The sequence below is a fragment of the Helicoverpa zea genome, chromosome 27, assembly GCF_022581195.2.
Source record: "Helicoverpa zea isolate HzStark_Cry1AcR chromosome 27, ilHelZeax1.1, whole genome shotgun sequence".
In the NCBI taxonomy this organism is placed as follows: domain Eukaryota; kingdom Metazoa; phylum Arthropoda; class Insecta; order Lepidoptera; family Noctuidae; genus Helicoverpa; species Helicoverpa zea.
Window position 1 is genome coordinate 5,020,564 of NC_061478.1, and position 13,480 is coordinate 5,034,043.

The following is a 13,480-nucleotide window of genomic DNA, read 5'->3' on the forward strand; positions in this document are numbered from 1 at the left end:
AACCTAACCTAACCAATTGGGTTGTAGGGTGGTGTTGTTAGGTTCGGGTATGCTGACAATGTATTACAAAGTATAACATCATAAAGTATTACGGTAAAAGTATTACGTCACAAGGTATTATATATGCTTATGCATGTATCACTAGTAGTAGTAAAAAATTCAATTAACCTAACCTAACCTCACCTTTTTTTTTTTTTTTTTTTTTTTTTTTTTTTTTTTTTTTTTTTTTTCTCGGGGGGAAATCCTCATGGACTTCCTCCGCCTGGGGAGAGGCGGAGGGGTGTGCCGGACTCTTACCGGCTAAAACCCCCCTGTGTCCTCCTTACACGTGGGCGCGGGGCCGCGGGAATCCAAATTCTTCCGCAGCCCCGCACTGGTGCTGGCCCGCCTTGCGGGCCTCGCCTCGGGCACGGGGGAGTGAGGTGTTAAACTCCCCCGTGCAACGCCTCAGAGGCGCGCGTCGACACCCGCGCGCGCCTCCGCCTCGGGTCCGTTGAATAGGGGGCGGGGACTTCCCCAAGTCCTTCGCCCCTGGACCCGTTCATGGGGGGCGGAAGAGGGCGTTGTCTGCCCTCCTCCGGCGCCCGGAGCGCCTGCTGCGGGCGGGATCGGCAGTTGAAATCTCCCTCTCCCGTTCCGCAGCTTCCTTCTGCGACATCACGTCCTCGCAGAAGGACACCACTGCGTCCCACGACTCTGCGCTGCCGACCATCTTCCGTACCACGGCCGGCAGCGACAGATCGCCTCCTACTTCATTTGTGAGGACACGGCGCTGCTCCTCCCAAGCAACACACTGAACGAACGTGTGTTGCGCCGTGTCCTCCCCGCCATGGACGCAGTGGTGGCACCGAGCGTCCGGCTCCCTGCCTATGCGACACAGGTACTTGCCGAAGCAGCCGTGCCCCGACAGCACCTGCGTCACCCTGAACGACAGGGAGCCGTGCCTTCTCCCGAGCCAGTCGTCGAGCACTGGCCGGATCGCCTCGACGGTGGCGAGGCCGGCGGTAGGGCGCAGAAGCCTCTGCCGCCATTCCGCCACCAAGACCTGACGGAGCTCTGCTCGGCGCTGCGCTATCTGCCGCTGCACCGGCCTCGAGTCCCGTGCCCGCTCTTCCTCGCGCCACCGATACAGCGACGCGAGCACTTTAGCCTCTAGGTCCCAGGGCGGGGATCCGGCCAGGACGCAAGCCGCCTCGTAGGAAATCGTGCGATACCCGCGGACGACTCTGACGGCCATCGCCCTCTGCGGTCTGCGCAGAATGGCTAGAGTGCTGGCCGCCAGGTCCATCGCCCACACAGGGGCCCCATATAGGGCCATGGACCGCACGATTCCCACGTACAACCGCCTACAGGCGGCGCTCGGGCCCCCCATGTTAGGAAGCAACGTTGACAGCGCGCCCGCTGCACCCATCAGCTTGGGCACCAGCCGCCGGAAGTGGGGGCCGAATTCCCATCGGCTGTCGAGCACCAATCCCAGATACTTCATGGTGGACTCGACAGCTATCCGGGCTCCACCGACCACGATGTGTGATCCCGACGGCGGCGCGCGTCGGGGGCCATGAAACACCATGGCCTCCGACTTGTTGAGGGCCACCTCCAGGCCCAGGCGCCGGATGCGGTTCACCACCTGTGACACCGCAGCCGTGGCTATCAACGCTGCTTCCCTGTGCGAGCTCCCCCGGGCAGTGACAAGCGTGTCGTCCGCATAACACGTCAAGTCGGCGCCCGACGGGAGTTCGCCTCTCAGCACCCAATCGTAACCGATGTTCCACAGGAGCGGCCCCAGCACCGATCCCTGTGGAACACCGCACGTCATGAGGTGCCGACCGGCACCGTCATGTCCCCGATATGTGACGCATCTACCTTCTAGGTAGGCCCCTACTGTGCGACGGAGGTAGGGAGGCACGCGGTGATATCTCAGTGCCTCCCGAATACAGCTCCAGGGCAGGGTGTTGAACGCGTTGGAGATGTCTAAAGACACCGCCAACACCACCCCACCCTGGGACACCGTCTCCTCCGCCAGGGCTCTCACGCGCATTATGGCGTCTACGGTGGAGCGCCCGCGACGAAAACCAAACTGGTTGTCGTCCAGGTCCGGCCCCTCTCTGCACAAGTGGCTGACGAGGCGATCTGCGATGACACGCTCAAAGAGTTTGCCCGCCTCGTCGAGCAGCACTATGGGCCGGTACGCGGACGGCGAGTCCGCGGGGCGCCCCTCCTTCCTGAGCAGGACCAGCCTCCCCTCCTTCCACACACTGGGAAACTGACCCTGCTCGAGACATGCCGTGAAGAGCCCTCTCAGCTGGGGCTCTAGCTCCTTCAGAGCCAGGACGAGAGCTCGGCCAGGAACTCCGTCGGGTCCGGGCGCCGTGTTCTTAGCCCGGAGCCGCGACACGGCCGCTCTCGTCTCTGCTTGCGTCACCTCGGGGACATCGGTGCTCTCCTCTTCGGGAGAGTCTGTGGCCGAGGGTGAAGCCATCGTCGGGGGAACGTGTCCCGCTCGCTCAGGGAAGAGCGCCAATACGACCGCCCCTAGCAGCTGGGGCTGCATGCTCTGCACCAGTGGAGGCGCCCATGCACGCAGCTTGCCCCGTACCCAACGGTAGGGGCGGCCCCACGGATCCCGATCCAGGGACCCCAGCAGCTCCTCCCTGGCACGCGACTTAGAATCGCCGATGGCCAGCCACAGAGTCTCCTTGGACGCGCTGTACACCTCATACAGCGCGTCCTCCTCGGCGGAAACCCGTCGACGTCGTCTCCGGTATCGTGTGTACTGGCGGCGAGCCGCAACGCACGCGATGCGCAACTGCGCAATCTCGGCGGTCCACCAGTACACCTGGCGCCTTGCGGACTGTTGGCGGACGCGGGGCATGGACGCGTCGCAGATCTGCGTCATCGCCCCGCGAAACCGCAGCGCCACCGCTTCGACGTCGACGGGGCCGTCCGTCGCCGACTCCCAAATCCAGGACTGGACTAAGGCAGCTTCCTCGAGCAGTTCCTTGTCGATGCACTTAAGCGCCCAGCGCGGGCCGTCGTTGATCGGGGCTGTTGGATGGCGGCCGCTCGCGGTCTGGGCAGAGACGTCGAACCGGATATACCTGTGGTCCGACAGCGTCTCCACCTCCACGGCGACACGCCAGTCGCGGACTCGGCTGGCGACAGAGGGGCTAGCGAACGAGACGTCCACTATCGACCCGCCCCGCTGCCGCACGCACGTGTATTCCGAGCCCCGATTCAGGACGACCAGACCGGTCGTCACCGCCCACTCTTCCAGCACCTCGCCCCGAGGGTCAGTGACCGGAGATCCCCACGCCGATGACTTGGCGTTGAGATCCCCGAGCACCAGAACGGGGCGAGGGTGATGGCGGCCTACGACGGCGCCCAACTCGACAAGGAAACCCTCGAAGTCGGCGAGACTCTTGTTGGGGGAGAAATACGCCCCCACAATGACGATGCCGCCCGAGACCGCAGCAACCCAGCCACGGCCCCGAGACGGGTCGGTCAGAGTCCCGCCAATAATGGCCACCAAACCGTCAGCGCACCCCAGCCAGTTGTCACGGGCGGGGATGAAGTACGGCTCGGCGACCACAGCCACGTCAATCGACCACTCTGCCATGCTCTGGAGGAGAAGATCCTGAGCTCTGGCACAGTGGTTGATGTTGCCCTGGAGGAAATGGAGGTGCCCTATTATTGACACTCCATTCCCTCGGCAACGGTCCTGGGCCGGGAGTCGGCCGCGGAGCTACTGGCCTGCGGGGGTGGCGAGGTTTCCCCGGCAGGCTTAGAGCTCCTCTTCTTTTTCTTGGCCTTGCTGGCAGGCGCGCCACAGGCCCCTCCGCCCACTTTGTGTCCCGCTGGCTTCCCCACAGCCGAACACAAGCAGCAGTTTGGCGCCGCGGAACACTGGGCCGCCTTGTGGCCGGGCTGACCGCAACGATAACAGAGGTCGCTGCGGTCAATCTCGGCGGTGCATTTTGCCCGGACGTGCCCCTTCTCCAGGCACCGGAAGCACCGCAAAGCCCGGGGCTGCAGGAGTTTCACCCTCGCTGCAACCCAGCCAACCAGCAATCTGCCACTATCGGCGATCTTTTTCGCCGACGCTACAGGGCACCGAACCCAGACTACGCCGAGTCCGGTAGCGTCAACGCGTATGTCGCCGGCCCGCACCTTGTCCGGCGGACACTCTCCGCCACGAGCAACGGCCGCCGCCACCTCCTCAGAGGTCACGGAGTCGTCCAGGCCAGCAATCCGCACTTCTGCGGTTTTCATTGGCCTGGAGACCCGGACGTCCTCTGGGTTGAGGACCTCCTTCATTTTGGCGGCCAGAGCGTCCGCCTTCTCGACGCTGTCGCTCGCAGCACCAGCCACCTCAAACAGCCGCGCACCCGTGGCAGCCTGCCTGAGGGTGACGGACTGGAGGCCAAGATCTGCCAATTTTATCTTGGCCTTGGCCTCGGCAATCACCGACTGGTACGTAACGCCGCGCTCCGCAGCTCCGGGCTGGAGCGTTAGCGTAACAGCCTCAGAACGAGGCGCACGTATCGCCGGCGCATTGCGACCGCCGGTCTTTTTGGCAGTCCGTCGCGCAGGCTGCGCAACTGCGGCGCGCGCTGCTGCTGGTGCCGCGGCCTTTTTGGCGGCTTTGCGGGCCTTCTTGCGGCCCACGACTTTCGCCCAGGTCTCACCCTTGGACCCGGCAGTCGTGGGCTGAACACTCGACGGGGTTCCCTCCACGGGCTTTTCAACACCCTCCGCGGGCTTCCCCTTTTGAGGCGCAGGTCTCGGCGGCTCCTCCGTCCTCCGTTTGTCCGCCGCTAATGTCGGCCGGAGGATTGGCTCCTGCGGAAGGCGCCGAGAGATGGCCTCGATGCGAGCGTTCATCATGCTCCCGCACTGGAGCATGCAGAGCCGAACAATGCGCTCGACCTCATCGTCGGTGTGCGCGCTTGTCGGTCCCGGTGCGGGAGTGGGAGTCGCCATGGGCGGAGTGGCGACGGCGGCAGATTGTGGCTGCTGCTGCTCGCTCAGCGCAGCCACTTGCCGCCGGAGATCCTCCAGATCTCTTCGGAGGCGGCTGTTCTCCTCCTGCAACTTAGTGACCTCGTCTGAGGCCGTTCGGTTGAGGAGGTCTCCAACCGCCTCCTTGATGTCGGCGGCTGCCTCCTTGAGGGCGCGGGTGAATGTGCCCTTCAGGTTGCCGGACTGCGTGGCAACCTTCAGGACGACATCCACGCCGCCCAACACTTGTTGGCTTAACGCCACCGCCGACATCTCCCCTGAAGCCGCCAAAGCGGCACGTCGCTCGCGGGCGCGTCGGGCCATCTCTGTCACCTCATCGACCGCGACCGCCCTCCGCTGCTCTCTTTTGGCGGCGTTGAGCTCTGCTTTCGTGCTTCCTAGGGAAACACAGCTCACGCCGCCAGGGTCCTCGCTCCTGACCCCAACATCACTCTCTTCGCTGGCCGCCGGAGTAGCGGAGCGCAGAAACCGCCCCCGCGAATCCCTCGGCGGCCGCAAAGAGGCCCCCCCTCCTGTTGGTGCCGGTTTTCGGCCCCGCCGAGCTGTCGGCACTTTTGGGGCCGATAGGTCCTCCTCGCTTGAGGATAGGCCTATCGACCCATCTCGGTCCGAGACTTCATCGCGCGGACGCTTCCTCCAAAATCTGGAGGCAGTTCCGCGCGACTCCCCGTCGGACAGGACCACACTGCACGGTCTGCAGCCCCCCTGGCTCAAGACCGTGCCAAGATTGGTGCTTCCAGTAGCACTATCAGCAGCAGGGGCCTGGTCGCCTACCCCTGCGCGTCCGTCGGTCGCCAATTTCACACTCACAGGCCCGGATACCTGTGAGCGCCGGTTGTCAGCCGGGTCACATGACATAGAATCGGTGCTTCCAGTAGCCACATCCGCTACAGGGGCCTGGTCGCCTACCCCTGCGCGTCCTTCGGTAACCAATTTAACACTCGCAGGCCCGGATACCTGCGAGCGCCGGGCGTCAGCCGGATCGCAAGACAAGACACACTCTATATCTGACATTTCCATTTACGATATGGGTGGTACACACATCGCTTCCCCAAGGCGATGCGGCCACTCTTTTTGGGAGGGTATTTAGTCCCCCCGAGGCCAGCGGATGCCTCCGGTGCAGGATACACCGCCCGCTGCTCGGTATCTACAACTAGGACACTAACCTAAGACTAAACCTAATATATTTTTGTATTTTTTGTTATTTTGTAATTTTCTCTTTGGTTTTTTTTTTTTTTTTTTTTTTTTTTTTTTTTTTTTTTTTTTTTTTTTTTTTTTTTTTTTTTAACTTACGGCTAACTTAAAACTAACTTAACCTACTTGGCACCGTGGCTCAGCACCTCGCCACGGATGCCCCAATACCGCAGGTTGAGGAGCAACCTGCGGCCTTCCCCACCTCGGTCACCACGACGAGCACGCCGCGGAGACCCGTAGACCGCGGACTGTACAACGGCCCGCGATCTACCCCACCTCGCTCCCTAGTCGTGCACTCTGCTGCTGCAGAGTGCAGATAGGGAGCCCTCGGGAGCGACTCCTCCGCTCCTGTCGAAATTAGCCACGGACAACAATCTCCTCTATCCCACCCCCCGCGAAGAGATTATTGTCCGTGCCCAGGGTGCACCGGCCCGGTGACTGCTCTTCCCTTAGGACGTGTCCACAGGGACCAGCAGTTGCCGAGCACACGGGGAGGTTTTCTGACAGGCACCCCAACCTAACCTCACCTAACCTAACCTTTTTTTTTTTTTTTTTTTTTTTTTCTCGGGGGGAAATCCTCATGGACTTCCTCCGCCTGGGGAGAGGCGGAGGGGTGTGCCGGACTCTTACCGGCTAAAACCCCCCTGTGTCCTCCTTACACGTGGGCGCGGGGCCGCGGGAATCCAAATTCTTCCGCAGCCCCGCACTGGTGCTGGCCCGCCTTGCGGGCCTCGCCTCGGGCACGGGGGAGTGAGGTGTTAAACTCCCCCGTGCAACGCCTCAGAGGCGCGCGTCGACACCCGCGCGCGCCTCCGCCTCGGGTCCGTTGAATAGGGGGCGGGGACTTCCCCAAGTCCTTCGCCCCTGGACCCGTTCATGGGGGGCGGAAGAGGGCGTTGTCTGCCCTCCTCCGGCGCCCGGAGCGCCTGCTGCGGGCGGGATCGGCAGTTGAAATCTCCCTCTCCCGTTCCGCAGCTTCCTTCTGCGACATCACGTCCTCGCAGAAGGACACCACTGCGTCCCACGACTCTGCGCTGCCGACCATCTTCCGTACCACGGCCGGCAGCGACAGATCGCCTCCTACTTCATTTGTGAGGACACGGCGCTGCTCCTCCCAAGCAACACACTGAACGAACGTGTGTTGCGCCGTGTCCTCCCCGCCATGGACGCAGTGGTGGCACCGAGCGTCTGGCTCCCTGCCTATGCGACACAGGTACTTGCCGAAGCAGCCGTGCCCCGACAGCACCTGCGTCACCCTGAACGACAGGGAGCCGTGCCTTCTCCCGAGCCAGTCGTCGAGCACTGGCCGGATCGCCTCGACGGTGGCGAGGCCGGCGGTAGGGCGCAGAAGCCTCTGCCGCCATTCCGCCACCAAGACCTGACGGAGCTCTGCTCGGCGCTGCGCTATCTGCCGCTGCACCGGCCTCGAGTCCCGTGCCCGCTCTTCCTCGCGCCACCGATACAGCGACGCGAGTACTTTAGCCTCTAGGTCCCAGGGCGGGGATCCGGCCAGGACGCAAGCCGCCTCGTAGGAAATCGTGCGATACCCGCGGACGACTCTGACGGCCATCGCCCTCTGCGGTCTGCGCAGAATGGCTAGAGTGCTGGCCGCCAGGTCCATCGCCCACACAGGGGCCCCATATAGGGCCATGGACCGCACGATTCCCACGTACAACCGCCTACAGGCGGCGCTCGGGCCCCCCATGTTAGGAAGCAACGTTGACAGCGCGCCCGCTGCACCCATCAGCTTGGGCACCAGCCGCCGGAAGTGGGGGCCGAATTCCCATCGGCTGTCGAGCACCAATCCCAGATACTTCATGGTGGACTCGACAGCTATCCGGGCTCCACCGACCACGATGTGTGATCCCGACGGCGGCGCGCGTCGGGGGCCATGAAACACCATGGCCTCCGACTTGTTGAGGGCCACCTCCAGGCCCAGGCGCCGGATGCGGTTCACCACCTGTGACACCGCAGCCGTGGCTATCAACGCTGCTTCCCTGTGCGAGCTCCCCCGGGCAGTGACAAGCGTGTCGTCCGCATAACACGTCAAGTCGGCGCCCGACGGGAGTTCGCCTCTCAGCACCCAATCGTAACCGATGTTCCACAGGAGCGGCCCCAGCACCGATCCCTGTGGAACACCGCACGTCATGAGGTGCCGACCGGCACCGTCATGTCCCCGATATGTGACGCATCTACCTTCTAGGTAGGCCCCTACTGTGCGACGGAGGTAGGGAGGCACGCGGTGATATCTCAGTGCCTCCCGAATACAGCTCCAGGGCAGGGTGTTGAACGCGTTGGAGATGTCTAAAGACACCGCCAACACCACCCCACCCTGGGACACCGTCTCCTCCGCCAGGGCTCTCACGCGCATTATGGCGTCTACGGTGGAGCGCCCGCGACGAAAACCAAACTGGTTGTCGTCCAGGTCCGGCCCCTCTCTGCACAAGTGGCTGACGAGGCGATCTGCGATGACACGCTCAAAGAGTTTGCCCGCCTCGTCGAGCAGCACTATGGGCCGGTACGCGGACGGCGAGTCCGCGGGGCGCCCCTCCTTCCTGAGCAGGACCAGCCTCCCCTCCTTCCACACACTGGGAAACTGACCCTGCTCGAGACATGCCGTGAAGAGCCCTCTCAGCTGGGGCTCTAGCTCCTTCAGAGCCAGGACGAGAGCTCGGCCAGGAACTCCGTCGGGTCCGGGCGCCGTGTTCTTAGCCCGGAGCCGCGACACGGCCGCTCTCGTCTCTGCTTGCGTCACCTCGGGGACATCGGTGCTCTCCTCTTCGGGAGAGTCTGTGGCCGAGGGTGAAGCCATCGTCGGGGGAACGTGTCCCGCTCGCTCAGGGAAGAGCGCCAATACGACCGCCCCTAGCAGCTGGGGCTGCATGCTCTGCACCAGTGGAGGCGCCCATGCACGCAGCTTGCCCCGTACCCAACGGTAGGGGCGGCCCCACGGATCCCGATCCAGGGACCCCAGCAGCTCCTCCCTGGCACGCGACTTAGAATCGCCGATGGCCAGCCACAGAGTCTCCTTGGACGCGCTGTACACCTCATACAGCGCGTCCTCCTCGGCGGAAACCCGTCGACGTCGTCTCCGGTATCGTGTGTACTGGCGGCGAGCCGCAACGCACGCGATGCGCAACTGCGCAATCTCGGCGGTCCACCAGTACACCTGGCGCCTTGCGGACTGTTGGCGGACGCGGGGCATGGACGCGTCGCAGATCTGCGTCATCGCCCCGCGAAACCGCAGCGCCACCGCTTCGACGTCGACGGGGCCGTCCGTCGCCGACTCCCAAATCCAGGACTGGACTAAGGCAGCTTCCTCGAGCAGTTCCTTGTCGATGCACTTAAGCGCCCAGCGCGGGCCGTCGTTGATCGGGGCTGTTGGATGGCGGCCGCTCGCGGTCTGGGCAGAGACGTCGAACCGGATATACCTGTGGTCCGACAGCGTCTCCACCTCCACGGCGACACGCCAGTCGCGGACTCGGCTGGCGACAGAGGGGCTAGCGAACGAGACGTCCACTATCGACCCGCCCCGCTGCCGCACGCACGTGTATTCCGAGCCCCGATTCAGGACGACCAGACCGGTCGTCACCGCCCACTCTTCCAGCACCTCGCCCCGAGGGTCAGTGACCGGAGATCCCCACGCCGATGACTTGGCGTTGAGATCCCCGAGCACCAGAACGGGGCGAGGGTGATGGCGGCCTACGACGGCGCCCAACTCGACAAGGAAACCCTCGAAGTCGGCGAGACTCTTGTTGGGGGAGAAATACGCCCCCACAATGACGATGCCGCCCGAGACCGCAGCAACCCAGCCACGGCCCCGAGACGGGTCGGTCAGAGTCCCGCCAATAATGGCCACCAAACCGTCAGCGCACCCCAGCCAGTTGTCACGGGCGGGGATGAAGTACGGCTCGGCGACCACAGCCACGTCAATCGACCACTCTGCCATGCTCTGGAGGAGAAGATCCTGAGCTCTGGCACAGTGGTTGATGTTGCCCTGGAGGAAATGGAGGTGCCCTATTATTGACACTCCATTCCCTCGGCAACGGTCCTGGGCCGGGAGTCGGCCGCGGAGCTACTGGCCTGCGGGGGTGGCGAGGTTTCCCCGGCAGGCTTAGAGCTCCTCTTCTTTTTCTTGGCCTTGCTGGCAGGCGCGCCACAGGCCCCTCCGCCCACTTTGTGTCCCGCTGGCTTCCCCACAGCCGAACACAAGCAGCAGTTTGGCGCCGCGGAACACTGGGCCGCCTTGTGGCCGGGCTGACCGCAACGATAACAGAGGTCGCTGCGGTCAATCTCGGCGGTGCATTTTGCCCGGACGTGCCCCTTCTCCAGGCACCGGAAGCACCGCAAAGCCCGGGGCTGCAGGAGTTTCACCCTCGCTGCAACCCAGCCAACCAGCAATCTGCCACTATCGGCGATCTTTTTCGCCGACGCTACAGGGCACCGAACCCAGACTACGCCGAGTCCGGTAGCGTCAACGCGTATGTCGCCGGCCCGCACCTTGTCCGGCGGACACTCTCCGCCACGAGCAACGGCCGCCGCCACCTCCTCAGAGGTCACGGAGTCGTCCAGGCCAGCAATCCGCACTTCTGCGGTTTTCATTGGCCTGGAGACCCGGACGTCCTCTGGGTTGAGGACCTCCTTCATTTTGGCGGCCAGAGCGTCCGCCTTCTCGACGCTGTCGCTCGCAGCACCAGCCACCTCAAACAGCCGCGCACCCGTGGCAGCCTGCCTGAGGGTGACGGACTGGAGGCCAAGATCTGCCAATTTTATCTTGGCCTTGGCCTCGGCAATCACCGACTGGTACGTAACGCCGCGCTCCGCAGCTCCGGGCTGGAGCGTTAGCGTAACAGCCTCAGAACGAGGCGCACGTATCGCCGGCGCATTGCGACCGCCGGTCTTTTTGGCAGTCCGTCGCGCAGGCTGCGCAACTGCGGCGCGCGCTGCTGCTGGTGCCGCGGCCTTTTTGGCGGCTTTGCGGGCCTTCTTGCGGCCCACGACTTTCGCCCAGGTCTCACCCTTGGACCCGGCAGTCGTGGGCTGAACACTCGACGGGGTTCCCTCCACGGGCTTTTCAACACCCTCCGCGGGCTTCCCCTTTTGAGGCGCAGGTCTCGGCGGCTCCTCCGTCCTCCGTTTGTCCGCCGCTAATGTCGGCCGGAGGATTGGCTCCTGCGGAAGGCGCCGAGAGATGGCCTCGATGCGAGCGTTCATCATGCTCCCGCACTGGAGCATGCAGAGCCGAACAATGCGCTCGACCTCATCGTCGGTGTGCGCGCTTGTCGGTCCCGGTGCGGGAGTGGGAGTCGCCATGGGCGGAGTGGCGACGGCGGCAGATTGTGGCTGCTGCTGCTCGCTCAGCGCAGCCACTTGCCGCCGGAGATCCTCCAGATCTCTTCGGAGAGCTGTCGGCACTTTTGGGGCCGATAGGTCCTCCTCGCTTGAGGATAGGCCTATCGACCCATCTCGGTCCGAGACTTCATCGCGCGGACGCTTCCTCCAAAATCTGGAGGCAGTTCCGCGCGACTCCCCGTCGGACAGGACCACACTGCACGGTCTGCAGCCCCCCTGGCTCAAGACCGTGCCAAGATTGGTGCTTCCAGTAGCACTATCAGCAGCAGGGGCCTGGTCGCCTACCCCTGCGCGTCCGTCGGTCGCCAATTTCACACTCACAGGCCCGGATACCTGTGAGCGCCGGTTGTCAGCCGGGTCACATGACATAGAATCGGTGCTTCCAGTAGCCACATCCGCTACAGGGGCCTGGTCGCCTACCCCTGCGCGTCCTTCGGTAACCAATTTAACACTCGCAGGCCCGGATACCTGCGAGCGCCGGGCGTCAGCCGGATCGCAAGACAAGACACACTCTATATCTGACATTTCCATTTACGATATGGGTGGTACACACATCGCTTCCCCAAGGCGATGCGGCCACTCTTTTTGGGAGGGTATTTAGTCCCCCCGAGGCCAGCGGATGCCTCCGGTGCAGGATACACCGCCCGCTGCTCGGTATCTACAACTAGGACACTAACCTAAGACTAAACCTAATATATTTTTGTATTTTTTGTTATTTTGTAATTTTCTGTTTGGTTTTTTTTTTTTTTTTTTTTTTTTTTTTTTTTTTTTTTTTTTTTTTTTTTTTTAACTTACGGCTAACTTAAAACTAACTTAACCTACTTGGCACCGTGGCTCAGCACCTCGCCACGGATGCCCCAATACCGCAGGTTGAGGAGCAACCTGCGGCCTTCCCCACCTCGGTCACCACGACGAGCACGCCGCGGAGACCCGTAGACCGCGGACTGTACAACGGCCCGCGATCTACCCCACCTCGCTCCCTAGTCGTGCACTCTGCTGCTGCAGAGTGCAGATAGGGAGCCCTCGGGAGCGACTCCTCCGCTCCTGTCGAAATTAGCCACGGACAACAATCTCCTCTATCCCACCCCCCGCGAAGAGATTATTGTCCGTGCCCAGGGTGCACCGGCCCGGTGACTGCTCTTCCCTTAGGACGTGTCCACAGGGACCAGCAGTTGCCGAGCACACAACCTAACCAATTGGGTTGTAGGGTGGTGTTGTTAGGTTCGGGTATGGTGTACAATGTATTACAACCAAAAACAACAAAATTACAACAAATTACAACCAAAAAATGTATTAACCTAACCTAACCTAACCTTTTTTTTTTTTTTTTTTTTTTTTTTCTCGGGGGGAAATCCTCATGGACTTCCTCCGCCTGGGGAGAGGCGGAGGGGTGTGCCGGACTCTTACCGGCTAAAACCCCCCTGTGTCCTCCTTACACGTGGGCGCGGGGCCGCGGGAATCCAAATTCTTCCGCAGCCCCGCACTGGTGCTGGCCCGCCTTGCGGGCCTCGCCTCGGGCACGGGGGAGTGAGGTGTTAAACTCCCCCGTGCAACGCCTCAGAGGCGCGCGTCGACACCCGCGCGCGCCTCCGCCTCGGGTCCGTTGAATAGGGGGCGGGGACTTCCCCAAGTCCTTCGCCCCTGGACCCGTTCATGGGGGGCGGAAGAGGGCGTTGTCTGCCCTCCTCCGGCGCCCGGAGCGCCTGCTGCGGGCGGGATCGGCAGTTGAAATCTCCCTCTCCCGTTCCGCAGCTTCCTTCTGCGACATCACGTCCTCGCAGAAGGACACCACTGCGTCCCACGACTCTGCGCTGCCGACCATCTTCCGTACCACGGCCGGCAGCGACAGATCGCCTCCTACTTCATTTGTGAGGACACGGCGCTGCTCCTCCCAAGCAACACACTGAACGAACGT

General features: G+C 62.8%; 1 long non-coding RNA gene across 1 annotated transcript; it reads right to left on the reverse strand.

Annotated features, from left to right (window-relative positions):
- Positions 1-6,349: 6,349 nt before the first annotated feature.
- LOC124643420 lies at positions 6,350-12,896 on the reverse strand. Its single transcript, XR_006985941.1, has 2 exons — positions 12,864-12,896; positions 6,350-6,750 (listed from the first exon to the last, which is right to left on the reverse strand). It is a non-coding gene; the product is annotated as an uncharacterized LOC124643420 (long non-coding RNA).
- Positions 12,897-13,480: the final 584 nt, after the last annotated feature.